We start from the raw sequence: 14,278 nt of genomic DNA on the forward strand, positions 1-14,278 counted from the left end.
ACACACACGCACACATTCCTCTTATAAGTTGCAGGAAGCAGGCGGATATTCGGGGGGACAATCACACGCACACACGCTTACATGCCATTTCGTTCTAGTGACAAATGTAAATCACTTAACCATGTGACCCCCTTCGGCCCACGCCGGTGGACGCTTTCTCTCGGGCAGGTCCGGCAGGTTTTCCGACGGGTGATGGTGAACAATTGTCTAACAAAAGCCGAATCCGTATGGGACGAAATTTTGCCAACCGATTCCGATTTGAATACCATTCGTAAATGGTTTTTCAAAATTGGTTCACAGCGTTTCCTATCTCGGCTGTTGCTGGGGGAACAGTTTCCGGGATTTTTTTCTGTCTTCAGTGAGTTGATGAATCTGAGTTGTCTTACTTTATCGCATTTAGAAATCAATTTTTTGATAAGCGTATGGGATATTTATATGAAATCAGTTCCATTAATCGATTGTTCTGCTAAGCTGCTTACTAATGTCCTTTGAATTCTTGGTGACACATCATGCTTCAGCTGATTGCACTCTATGCGACACCTCGCGGACTCCAAAAACCGAACGACAGTACATGACGTGCAACATTTAAATTAAATGTTGATCTGTGTAATGCTTAATGGCCACGCTACACAACGGGCCACGGTGTTACTGTTTTCGTTGCTCACGGTTGCCCACTGCCAGACCAGATGCTCATTTGCTCTTGTGTCCCGTGGCAGCTGAACCCGCCGGCAAACGTCACGCTGGCACGCTGCACTGTAACATTTATGGCGTATCAATTCGATACGATTCCGGACAGGGGTTCCGCGACCGACAACACAACGCCCGCTGCTCATTCGTAGTCCGTGCAGCTAAAGGCAGCTGTTTGAGATGTTCTTTTGGTGGTTGAAAATTACTCAACGCGTATCTCTCTCGCGATGGGTGTTATCGGTGGGGACACTCGAAACTGTTGACCTAGCAAGGACGTACGGTACAAACATCTCCAGCAGTCGGTCGGTGCTTGCTGTAGAGAATCAGCGCTGCTGTGGGGCAATTGTAACAACCTTTCCCTGCAGCTGAAGGCACTGCAAACGTACGGTGCAGGCTTGAGTGGATTGACCATTTATGTACGACGCCGACGACGACGACGCCAAGTTACTCCAAAACCATTCGTGTGGCCAATTCGAACGTGAGCGAGAGCGAAACAGCACAACAAGCTGCGATTGTCATGTTTGTCCATTTTATGTGTGCCATGCAAAATGCACAAATTGTGCACTGGTGAGCACTCGCATGCAAAATCCTTCACCGTTGCCCTCCTCCAGCTCCTGCCGAGAATCCTAGTGTGCCCTTCGGTAAATGCGATTCATTTCGGTTTTGGAGCTGCTTGTCGGCCGGGACATGCGAGTTCGTTTCTCACTCGCACACGCCAGCTGTCATAATGGTCCAGAGGCAGAGTGGACCTCAATCGTTTACGAAAATGGGTTTGTACAAGGAAGTGGGAACGATAGACGGCGGACCAGGAGATACACAATTGTTACACACCCTTTTGGAACTGTTCTCCCAGTGTGTGTGTGTGTGCGTGTTTGTGTCCTAGCACGATGTCAAACATCGCGTCCATGTATCATGCTTATGCACACGACAAGGACGAACTTGCCCCACTGTGCCCCGACGCACCACAAGAACGTCCACCACGGTGGGGGCGACTTTTCAAACCTCGGGGGGGTTTCTTCCTTTTGCCAGTTGCAGATGATGGAAAGGGCTTCGCTATCGCCAGCCCTTTTAACCGTCAACCCATCGCCAACATCGAGTGCAGGGCGATGGGTTACAGCAGAGCTGGGGCCGAACCGGGTGGGGTTTACATCGTTTCATTCAGGACAATTTAATTGTAATAACGTTTCATAAACATGTAATTGTAATGGGATTATAATGCAAACCCCATTGTCTACGATGTGGTCAATTTAGCTGCACTTTGACGGTAGCATTTTTGCATCCGTTTGGAGAGCGAACGAGCAAGCGTGCATCACACGCTGCGCTTTTCACAGTTTGTGATTGTTGTAACGAGCGATTTTTTTTTTTGTATGCGTGTCTGTGTGCTTGCCCCCTTTTTTTCTAGCGCCAAGCTACCAAAGCTGGTCCGTGGGTTTGATACATTGAGGCAATTATTTATGGCGCCCGACTATAGCTCGGAGCCAACGCAGCTTTTGCCACGTTGCACTTTGCTCACGACTGGCTGATGAATAAAATAAAAATATTTTACACAGCACTTTTTCAAAAACAGGTCGTTTTTTTGTTGTATTTTCTCCCCCCGTTTCAGTGCGGAAATTGCTCTTTTACATGGGATAAAGGGTTGCGATTGATTCGATTACTCATATAATGGAACGGTGTAACAATGGAAATGATTCAGTTATAAACGATTGTGGCTTAGACGGCTGACGGCATTATGAGCTGGCGGGGATTGTAAAGTGAGTAATTATTATTTGTAGCGATTGGTAACAATAAACAATTACTGAATAAAATTAATAGGCACAGGTGATAAGCGTACCACATACCTGACGCCTATTGTGTGAGTGTTACAGGTGCTAAAGAATGGTATTGTTAAAAATGGAATTTTACGGCAGATTATAAATTAAATTGTTTGATGGGTGCAAATAGGAAAAAAGGAAAAAAAGGTATCTGATAGAAAAATGGAAATTGTTGTCATGAAACAATATCCTTTCAATTTTATTGTAAAATACATGACTTTGCTGTGGAATTATTTTTAGACTATCATTGCACAAGTTTTTGAATTTTTATATTTGATCAGTTTTATTTAACTTTTCTCTCGTTACCTTATCTAAGCTGTTCAATTTTCAATCGTAATAGAGCAATAATAGCTGCGCTTTACAAGTTTTTTTTTCTTAAGTTATCAAATCAAATTTCTGTCATTCAAACATCCATCATAATTGTATCATTGCCATTATGGAATTTGCCCGAGTGGATTAAAAACTTCTGTTTCTTTGCCTCGGTGCCTACATCGGCCTGATCAAAATTTGTCTATCGCTTGCATGCCAAACAACCCCATGCTCGCGACATTGAAAAGCGTTCGCGTTACGACGCAATTTCCAACCAGCAGCAGCTTCAGCAGCACAACATCAACCGTCATCATCATCATCATCATCTGCTTCCCTACCCATGTTGCATTGTACCATCCGGATGCATCCAACCTTTTTCCAACCGATGCGTCGGCCGGTCGGTCGGACGGTGTGCGTTGAGGCTTCCCTTTTAACAGGCGCACGGTGCAAAAACACATACCGGAAGCATGTAACATACTCCCTTCATACGAGTCCTCGGCCAAAGGCCTGAGGATTTGGGAGTCGGGTAAAAAGGTCGGAAGGGCTGAGCGAGAGGTGCTTGCATGTGTGCAGGATCACACGTGCGAGAGTGTTTGCTACATTCCGAAGCTTTGCATTCGGGTTTGAACTTTTCTCACCTGCACCTGAATTCCTGCGGCTCCGGGGGTGACTCCGTGACAGTGGAAAGCACATCGGTTGTGCCGTTCGCACTCATCCACCGGTCGCGAATGAAATAACCATACGCGTGCCGGGTTTTGTCGGTGCCTCGAGGAAATCACGTGGAAAAGCTACTTAAGACGTGGTGGCGTTCGGTCGGTAAGCATGAACAGTACAACCGATAAGGATAACGGCTGCCGTGCCTCCCTACTGTTGGAGTCGTGGCCACTATGGGCGAGAGCGAGAGATGTATGGTTTCGTTGGATTGCCGTCGGTCGCCGCCGTCCGACGGCGGACGGCGCTTGACGGTGTTCGGGTTGTCCTGTTCACTCCTGTAACGGGCTTGAGGGGGGGTTTTTGTGCGTCCGAGGCGTTACTTGTGTGCGGGTACCGGTGGCATTGACTGTACGCGTGCGTACAACTGTATGTGTGTGTGTGTGTGTGTGTGTGTGTTTGTGCGTGTCCATAGGTAGGGGTGTGTTTGCAGAGAAAAAGGATATTCGAGCAATTTTCCTACTTCACTCCTTGACTCACACTCGAGGATGAAGGTGCTGGCGTGGACTTGCAAGGACTAACTGGATGGAATTTTCTTTCCCGGAAAATACGATGAATTTCTTAGTTGCAGTTTCAACTGAAACAATAAATTTCTTTCAATAATAATTATTTTTAATTGCATAGAAATGTGATACGAAAGCACTTCTTTGCTTTTGAGAAATGTGTTCACGTGTTTAATTCGACTTGCATTGCCATCTATCCATTCATCCTCCCAAACGATTCCTTTCGCCTTCAACCAAGCCTAGAGAATCACTGCTAAAAACGTATCCCGTTCCACAACAGACTGCTCAACAGTGCGTGATTTAACGTTGCGTCGTCCTCGTTCCCGCTTTTCCTCGAAATTCCCGAACCTTACCGCCGAGCCCCGCGTCAAGTGTGTAGTGTGCGCCCGCAGGGGAAATTGCGTGCATTGCGTGCGTACGTTCCGACAACCGTATTGGTGACGCATTCCACCATTCGGATGGTCAATGTTGGTGAGGCGGAATATTTTTGGAATAATGTCTGTTTCCTTCTCTGTTTTCGTTCGGCGTAGAAAGTTAGTATCACGTGGATTTAGAAGTTTGGAAGATTATTTTTCCAAGGCTTTATTCAAAAGGATAACTAAAAATAGAATATCACTTGTCTTAATGATAACCAAAGGTTGCTTCCAATAAAAATACCACCAACAATTTTGTTACTCGCACGACGTCTCACCGGAATGCCTTTTAAACTCACTCGCCCATTCACACAATTGTCTGTTTTTGTCGCTTTTCAATGTTTTTTTTTTTTATTGGGGGGTTAGTCGCCCATGCGTTTGCCACCACACAAAAACAGCCTATTAGAAGCAACAAACATTACTGCCAGAACCCCCACGGTGCGAGAGTGTAACAAATCTGACGCGACTGCACAGTGCCCATGCCCAGCGACGGTATCGCTGTTCTATCGCAGTCTCTCGCCTTCAGCCTCAACCGAACACACCGAGCGCTGAGGCCGTACCGTTGTGGGTCGGTTTTTTCTTTCCCGCCGATGGGCTGCAATGGTACATATCGGGTCGTCTCCTTCATCCGGCAGCAGCCGTGGTGAATTTGGGCTATGCTCTAGCGCCAACCAAGAGCAGCCGGACGACAGCAAAAAAAAAAAACGACTCCAGTTGAAGGAAAAACTCACCACCGGACTTTCGAAAACCGGTCGTTGGTGAGATTGGTTCGAAGTTCGAAAAACCCTACATAGTCGGGACGTTCGGCTCACGGCACAGGAACTCGCTCGCTCGCTCGTTCTCTCGCTCTCCCAAGGCACGAGTGTCAACCCCGTCAAATCCTTGCAAAACGCTTCAAGTGGTCCGGCTTCGTGTACCTGTGTGTGAGTGTATGTGTGTGTGTGTGGGGGGAGTTAGTTCGGGCGCCGTTCGGCTGTGGAGAAAAACAGAGGAATTCGTGGCTTCGGGCTGGTTGGGAAAAGTCGGTCGTTCGGGATTCGGGTTCGGGTTTCGTGCCTGAACATCCGGGTTGGGGGTGGCGCACAAGCAAAACCCGAACCCGAATACCTCCTTCCCTTCCACCACCCCACTTCCTCCCTTTCCCTTACAGGGAATAGGGACGAACGGGAAAAGGCGAAATTCTGTGTGTGGTTGTGTGTGTGTGTCTTGCTGGAATATGTCCTGGCTCGTGCCGCTTTGGGCCGCAAACAGTATTCGTAGCTCGAAACCCCACTTTGTTGCTACCCTTATATTGTGGTGGGCCCTGCCCGGAACAGTTAGTACTCATCGTATCCTCCTCATTCGCTGTTTAGCGCTAGTCGAGTTTACGTCGATTAACCGTCCCCGTTGTTTGTTGATTTTATTGCCCACATACATACATACACGGTTTTGCTGTCGGAAAAAGGGAAACCAAACGCGACACACACGCACGTCGAGCAGCACGGAAAAGTGTACGGAATCGCTCACGCACGCACGCACGCACGCTGACGTGAAGGAAATAGGGAGAAAAAACGTCGCCCGTGCGTACGTTACGCTGTTCGTCGGTTTTGTTTGTCCACCGTGTGAACGGGATTCATCGTGACACGATATCGCACGCACGGTCTGATAGGTGTGGGTGAGTGTGGTGTATGTGTGTTGCGGGTGATTGTGAGTGAGTGCGTTTTGAATAGCTTGTACCGAAACACTGTACCAGGCAGTAAGTACGCGGCAAACCTTCGGTCAGTGTTTTGCCGGTGCAAGGAAAATTCGGAAAAATCATCCTCAGAAGAAGAAAAAAACAAGCAAAGTGATTTCTGTGCCTTTGCTGGCAGTTGTGCGTGTGTTTGCGTGTGAAATTTCAGTCCGGAAGAGTGTTTTGGCTAAGCGTTTTCCATTCGGTTAATATAATTGAGAAGGGTGTTCAACTTGGGCCGTTAGCCCACACCTCACCGATACCTGAGACACCTTGTATGAATGAGAACATAATTACATACGACCAAGAGAGGAACATTTTCGTGGAAAATCATCGCTTTTTTCCCACCTGCGATTTCGTGGCGCAGCGACAAGGTCCACCGAAAAGTCCGTCCACCATTCACAAGGCAATCATTTCGTTCGCCAGTTCCCGGAAACGATATTCTCTTTTTGACGAAATAAATTGGACGTTCGTCAAACGCACCCCGGGAAGAAGAAAAAAAAACTCAAACAAACTGTTAGCAGTTAGGCCAAGATCGGGGCTGTTGCGATGTTGTGTATACGCACTGTCCTACCGCGAGCAGTCTGAACGAACCAACGACCTAACCACTGATTGCCATTTTTCCCTTCGATCCGGTTCGTTAGTAAGTGGACTGGTGCGCGGTTGTGTGCTCTTGTGTGTGTGTATCAGTGCACGCACGAACCAACGAACGGTGTGTGTGGAGTGTTTCACGAAAAAACGATATTAGAACGAAATTTTCCTCCAAATCACGCTTCACGTTCCCGCCTGTCGCGCCACTTCAACACACGCGACCGATCCTGATCCGGCGACTAACGAACGAAAAACCCCACAGCAAGCGTGCTTTAACGGGAAACGTCGAGTTCAAGCATCTTGAAGTTTCGGCTAGAGTGATATATTTATACACGGTAGCGCAGGCAGCGCGCCGTTGGTGCGCTTTTGACAGACCAGGAATTGAAGTCTCCGTTACACATTAAAGTCGTGTGCGGTAGCGCTGTGCCGGAATTAAGTTCTTCCGAGGTTTGGAGTGAAGTAGTGGACAAAGGCTCAGGAATGTTGAAGTGTGTTAGTTTATGAGAGTGAAATCTCATTTTTAGGAGAACTTTTTTTTATTTTAATTTTGAAATAAAAAAAAACTTTAGTAAAAGGCTAGGCGCCTCCATTGCGAGCACCAGCGCTCAGCAAATAAATTGGACAGTAATTTTCACTTGAAATAATTTTCTTTAAATTTAAAAAATCTACCTTAAACTTAAGTATTATCAGAGTTATTTTATGAGGGTAAAGTTTTAAATATTTCTTTCCAACATTCATCCCCTTTTCTAGTAAAGCTAAAGTAGTCACCGTGACACAGAGAGCTAAACCAAAGCTAGAGGAAACCGAAAACAAGTAGTTCAAAGAGTAGTTCAAAGAGTAGCGTTTGACGTCTTGGTTCCGTGGCACAAGCAAGCGAAAGCCGATCGAAGGAAGAAAAAGTGTGCAAAGTGTTCTAGAATCACTCAGCAAAAATAATCAAAGGCAAGCCATTCCGTGCGCCCGTTTAAAGCTGTTTAAAGTTCTACACTGTGCCACCAGTAGAATTTCGCGTCCGCCGGTTTTTGTTCGGTTGTTTAAGTGTTTTTCACCAAAGTGAAGTTAATAATTCGCGCGCGCGTCCGTAGTTTGGAGGAGAATATCCCCGAATTTCCCTTTCGCAACGTAAGCAAAGGAAAAAAAGGCGAATCATTTTCGATAGTTAAAATATTGCGCAAATAGCGGAAATCGGAAAGCAAGTGTTGTTACTTCGTTTTCGGGTGTTGTGATTGTGTGCGCTCTAACCCCTTTCTCCGGCAAAGCCCTTTACAATTCGCGTCCGCGTATTCTAATACTCGTGTTTGTTGCTGTGCCCTCGTCGCACACACACAGTCGCACACTTACTCAGTTGGGGTACGCCAGTGTAAAGAGAAGGAAGAAACAAGCGCAATCCCATCTGCTACCACCTGCTACCTAGCATCCAGCTCGGGTCACAGGCGGCAACGGTCCAAACCGTAGAGCAGCAGCAGCAACGAGAGAAAAGAAAAACCTCCCGTCAGCACACTACCCTACCACCCAGGAGGCGGAAAGCGGCAAGTGCGAGTGTGACCAGGGTTTTTTGGAAAATTTTCGAGGAACGACCCCCGGTACGACGCAAACGGCCTCAAGATTTTCCCGTCCACAATTAAGGAAATAACGGCGCCAGTAAACTACTTCTTAACGAAAAAAGTCATTGTAAGTGTAAAAAAACAAATAATACGGGTGCAATGCACGACACACTGTGAATTGTGCTTACTTTCTGCCTTCTTCGTACTACTCGAAAATGTCAAACTTTCGCTTTTGTGACGTTTGATTATGTTGTTTGTGTGTGTTTTCTTATTTCGATATGTTTAGTTTTCCTTTGCAATTTTACTCTGCAGTTTTTCTTCATTCTTTCGTTCTCTTTCACTCTCTTGATGTTCGTGTGTTTGTGAGCTGTGATCTTAACAAGTGTTCACCTATTTGGGGATAAAATGTGTTGTGATTGTTTCTATAAGTCACATAATATTTAAAATATTCAAAAATGTAATCTTAAAAAATCACCAACAAGAAATCAAAGTTTTATTAACAAATTCATTAATAAAATAAAATGCTGTAAAATATGTTCACAAAAGAAAAGCATACCTTTCCACTCAAAAACGTTCCCCCGTCACTTTCGCTTCTCGTAAAGCAATCTCGGGACTCCGACCCTGCAAACAGCACCATCGTTACGTTGGCCACGTACTGTTTTCCTTTTTTTGTTCCCAGCTCATGCACACCTTGGCTTCAGCCTTGCCGGTGAGAAATGTGCACGACATTTTTCAAGCGACGAACTTGAGCGTCGGAAACTGCCGAAAAAATGGACCCCAACATTTTTAAAGCTGGGAAGCACACGGTTCACCCAGAAGAGAGAAAAGAGGAGCAGAAACGTTGCTTTGCTGAAAATATTCGTCGGTCGTCTTAGCCTTGAAGATACGCTGCTTGCCGCTGCTATCCATCCCAAATGAATCCCCCAGCAGGAGATTCATAAATGGAGCTGGCTGGAACTCGGGTACGGAGCTGTAACGAACGCGAAGAATAACGAACGCCCCGGAATGACGGTGACATTTCCGTTTCCTCGCTGCCACAGAGTTGCCGCAAGGGGTTTTCCTTCCACCGGGCGGGAAACAAACCTGCTGCTGCTGTATCGCTGGTAAAATGTCCGCTTTTTTCTTCACTTTCCTCTGCAAGTCTGTGTGTGAGTGTGAGGGTTGCAGTTCGCACCGTGGACACCGTCAGGGCCCGCGTGACTGCTTGAAGTGGTGTTGTGCTCTGCTCGATGAACCAGAGAAGAACCCACCACTGACGGGCATTACCCAAAAAAAAAAGGGAAAAGAAAGATCGAAAAGTACAACAATAGTGGAGGAGGTTCGTTTTTTCTTCGGTCTTGCAGGCCCGAAACACGTTTCCTTGTCGCTAAATCTTTCACCGTCAGCAAATGTCGCAAACTGGGGAAGGAATTGTCGGGGTTGAAGCAGAGGTTTCCTTTACTCTCGAATTTTACAAATTTCTTTTTCCCACATTTTTAAGGGGCCACTCACTACTGCGGCTGTGTTTGTGAGTCAATGCCTTTATTTTTTTCTTGGACGACGCTCGCTCCCCAAAGGGTACCAGGGCTTTACAATTTCGACTGTACCACCCTGCAACGAAGTGGGGCGAAGTAGCAGCTCAGCTGCTTTAAAGTTCGAGGTAACATTTGGTTTCGGCAGGGCCAAAGGCTTTCATCAAGTTCTGCCCCGATTTGGCTGTTGTTCGGATGTCGTGCAGCTTATTTCGTTTGGGACTCTCGGTACCGAAACCGAAACCCCCGAAATCAGAGAAAACTTTATGAGCTAAACGGTCGTAAAAAAATGTTTTCTGTACGTTCAACTCCCTTTCTTTGGTGTCCTCGTTGTGTTGCATTCCGATGTTGACTTCAGTGGACAAACGTTGGGTAGGAAATATTCAACAAACGCACTTGCAGTGGCTGAGCTCAGTGCTTCAGTTGTAAAGAAAAAATTGTGGAAATATTACGAGTTTTCCTCGCCTGAACGTTATCAAAGCCCACGCTCGCCACCGTGATGCGGTTAGCCGTCGACGTCAACCGGCGATCATAACTTTACCATCACAATCGGACGACGAATCGTTTGACCAGAAGGGACCTAAAACTGTTTAACGATGCTTTCAGGTCGGGTCGATTGATTTTCCTCGGCATAACTGGATGTGGATTTTCGCATTTCAAGGCCACTCGAACCAAACGGCACCCAAAAACCCACCGAAGCCCATCGAATACGTCGATGCTCCGGTTGGGATGGATAAGTTTGGGATGGAAAAGTTTTTCCAGCGATGGTGGCGGTGTTGTTGTGTTAAAGTGATTTTTCTTCACTTCACCGGGCTGGACAGCTCGTGAGTTCGTTTCGGGTTGCTGATCCCGGGTGATTGGAATGGATTGCCGCGAGACCGAGAGCGAAGCAAAACAAGCATCGACGAATAAATTACTCGGTCCTGGGGCAGGTTTTTCTGGTCGCTCGCTTTTGTTCTAGCGGCAGCCACCGATTCCGATCGGACACCGATTAATATCGCTTTTAGAAGGGAAAACACAGCGGAAAAAGCAACCATGTGTATGCCGCCCATTGCAATATTTCAAAGTAGATTTTACCGTGAAACCAGAATTTGAAACCCGAAAAAAAAATCGACTCGCCTTAAACAAACAAAACAGAGCATTGGAGACGGGTGATAAAAAATCGGCAAACGTAAACCGGCAAACAACACCCACACGATACAAACAATCCGGAAATGACCTTTCAGCTCAGTCCTCCCCACCATACTTGGTTTGGTCGGTCCTTGTGCCCTTTTTCCTTTACCCGGAAGGGTCGATTTTGGAAGAATCGGTGTAGCGTGTAGTGTGTGTGTGTTTGAAGTGTTTTCCACACACAGTCCACGTGGAAAACACGGGAGTTTGTTGCTCGGACACATGCAAAACGGGTTGGACCATCACACGATGGAGACGCAGCTATTCAGCACTGCACACCTTAGGGCTAGAAATGGACACACACACGCTGAGAGAGCCGTGAAGGAATTCCGTCTCGGAAATGGTCAAACGGCGATAGATCGGTCCTTCCGTACCCGGACAAGAAAAATGGTTCTTTTCCGTCCTTTCGGTACCGGTTTGAAACCAGAGTTTTAGGGAAGGACATCAAAACAAACTACTACGTACTACGGTATGGAACGGAACTTACTTTAAAAGGAGGTCGATGCTTGTGTGTGTGTGTGTGTGTGTGTTCTATTCCATTGCTGTACATTGGTTGATCAGTCATTCCGTAATCGGTTCAATCGAACAAGACGGCGCCATTCTTTGCATCCGCTGACGGCACTTCACAGCAAACTTCACCACCTCAAGCGACAAAGCAAAAGCTGCAGCAAAACTGCTCCAAAGTTACATCACAGCCCGAGCTTTAACTGTTCGTTTGAGAGGGTTTTACCCAACACTGCAAATAGGGAAACATTCAACTCGGGCAACACAACTCGACCCAACAAGAGTTGGACAAGATTCGATCGTCTGCGAGTGATATCAATTTTTCCCGACCATCTCCCGCGTGAAATCTCCCCGGGCGGAGAAGCCCTGAGGAGTGTGTTTTGTTTCTGTGGAGCAAACTGCTAGAAGAACTTTCCGTTCCCATTGGAATCGCTCGTTCCCGGGTGTGCCCCGTTAAAGAGCGCTGCGAACAACTTTAGCTAACCCCTTTTTTCTCTGGCGGAATTCGGAGACGGTGGCGTTCGGTTTCACTGGAGACCAACGTGACCAACAAAAGTTGGTCCAGGCCAGGCTGGTCGGTTGCTTGTTTGTAAGTGTTGTTGTTGTTGTTGCTGTTGAAGCACTATTGCTTATAAGATGGTTGGTTTCGTCTTCCAATATGCTGTGCTTCAACCCTACGAAATCTAACCTTCTCCGTTGCTCTTGTTCTCGGCACGGGATAGAGCATCGAAAGGCCATAAAGGTTTCGTGTTCGTGGTTCACATTGTTTGTCCAAAAACACTGACCCCTTCTATCGCCAGAACGATTCGCCGGAAAGTGTTGGTTTTGCGTGCACAAAATGTTGGGTAAGTGATTTTATCCACTCTCGGTGTAATTCAAGCGATTTTCCAGAAAGCACACACACACACACAAGCCACACTGAACGAACAAAAAAGAACGTGAAAAAGCTTCTGATTTGGGAAAGAGACACTCAGAAAAACGATGCGGAATCGCATCCGTTATTCTTTATTTGGATTTGTGAGGTAAAAAGCGGACATCGGTAAATCCTTACAGGCTCCATCCCCGGGGAAAATCTCTGGAGATAAAAGTTGCTGCCTAGAGACTGGCCATCGGGGGGCTTGTTTTTTTTCGGGAGCACGAGATATCCAGAAACAGGAAATGGATTTTTAATCTCGTTGGATTTGTTACGATCGAACCCGTTTTTTGGTGGAGGTTTTGCGAAAGGAACCCTACCCTATCCGGGATGATTGAAGGAAGGAAAATCTTAACTTTTGTGTAACTTCAACGAACACGTGCTTGGTGTTTAAAACTTCTTCTAAATAGGGCTCTTACGCAGAAATCAGAGAAAGGACAACGCATATTTGTTACGATCAACCAAATGGTTGGTGAGCTAATTCTCCGCTCAGGAATGTTTGTCCGCAGTGAATGTTGAACCCTGGAACCGGGGTTCAAAAATGATCCCCCCGAAAAACACCAGACACAGCTTACCCTACTTAAGGCCATCCACAATCCCGCAACTAGCTGCGTATTACATTTCGGTCCCGATTCGCTCCACTCGTAAACTGTCGCCCTGCATACTGGGGGATACTGGGTGAAAAACTTTTTCAATATCGACACGAGCATCGATCGGTTGTCGTCGTCCTGTAGCGACAGTTGATACAGTGAGCAAGCAGGCAAGCAAGCAAGCGAAAGGCTGGCAAATGCATTCGGATGTAAGTGGAATCGGCATCATCGAGCAGAACATTTGCGTCCAATCGATAGCGCTTGCTGGAGGGGGGTTTTTCGTTCCATTTTTTCCTTACTCACTCGCTCCACGGACGAACCATTGCCAAACGGATGACTCGAAGGAAGCTCGTGAATATGCCGAGTGCTTTCGATGTTGCATTAAATTGAGTCTGAAAGCTTTTTCCGTTCCTGGTGGAGAGGCAAAGGAAGGCATAAGAAGAAAAAAAATGTGTATATATAGGTCAGGTGGGAAATTGGAAGGAAAAACGGCATTCTTCGAGGCATGTGAATAATTAATCCGCAATTTCGGGCTTACGAGATCTGTCCGATTGGACCGACGATGATCGGGTAGTTTTGATGGGGCGAAGAAATTGAATTAAATTTGAAGCGAATCGTTCGGCAACGGTGAATACCGAAGCGGTTCGATTGGAATATTCTATTGGACGGATTTGCCGATCTCGGGAGTTCAGTGGAGCTAGTTGCAATGTTGTGTGTTGGAAAATGAGTTCATATTTCTCAGTTCGTTGATGTGATGAAAACGAAGCTTCAACGTTTAAATGGAACCTTCATCACGCAAAAAAATATTTTCGGGAAAGCTTTTTCTAATAAAGCGTCTTCCAACAAGAAAATGAACACAACGTCTTACCTTTTAACAAGCAACTAATTACGTGGGCTTGATTCGGTGGCTCGTTCTCCTTGGCTGCATAAAATCGCAACAATTCCGGAACGGAATCCTTACCGCATATTTCTTGCCGTTAATGAACTCAAAATGAGACGGCAAATTGGCATCTGTTTGTTAGTGATAAATCGCCATACCATAATAGCGTCGTCGTTGTGGTTTTTCTTGCACAAAAGCCGCACACACACACCCTCCACCAAACGCAGGACACAACAGCCAACGAGGTGTGCCGGCGACGAGACATTCACAAAAAACCACCGCGACCGCGAGAAAATAGCACCATTCGGGGCGAAAGTTTAGCATTTTCACTGTCAAAGTTGTACGATTTGCAAGTGAGAAGCGGGGCCGAAGGGAGGACCCTCCAATTCCTAAATTAGGCGGAAAGCCGGGCACCGAGCGGGCCACACGG

The 14,278-nt window shown here is 46.6% G+C and overlaps 1 protein-coding gene across 22 annotated transcripts in view; it reads left to right on the forward strand.

The window, feature by feature from the left end:
* The window catches only part of LOC118514267 (RNA-binding protein Musashi homolog Rbp6), a 529,948-nt gene that overhangs the window by 267,089 nt on the left and 248,581 nt on the right, over positions 1-14,278 (forward strand). For 2 of the 22 annotated variants that reach the window (XM_036061008.1, XM_036060999.1), the window contains exons 1-2: positions 5,107-6,169; positions 7,487-8,407. The exons of 11 other annotated variants lie outside the window; for them this stretch is intronic. The gene's annotated coding sequence lies outside the window, so the exon portion shown is untranslated. Of the gene's footprint in view, positions 1-5,106; positions 6,170-7,486; positions 8,408-14,278 lie in introns of those variants that run through there. 9 more of the 22 variants (XM_036061002.1, XM_036060997.1, XM_036061001.1 and 6 more) reach the window with 9 other exon arrangements.

Source organism: Anopheles stephensi, chromosome 3, assembly GCF_013141755.1.
Source record: "Anopheles stephensi strain Indian chromosome 3, UCI_ANSTEP_V1.0, whole genome shotgun sequence".
Taxonomy (NCBI): Eukaryota; Metazoa; Arthropoda; class Insecta; order Diptera; family Culicidae; genus Anopheles; species Anopheles stephensi.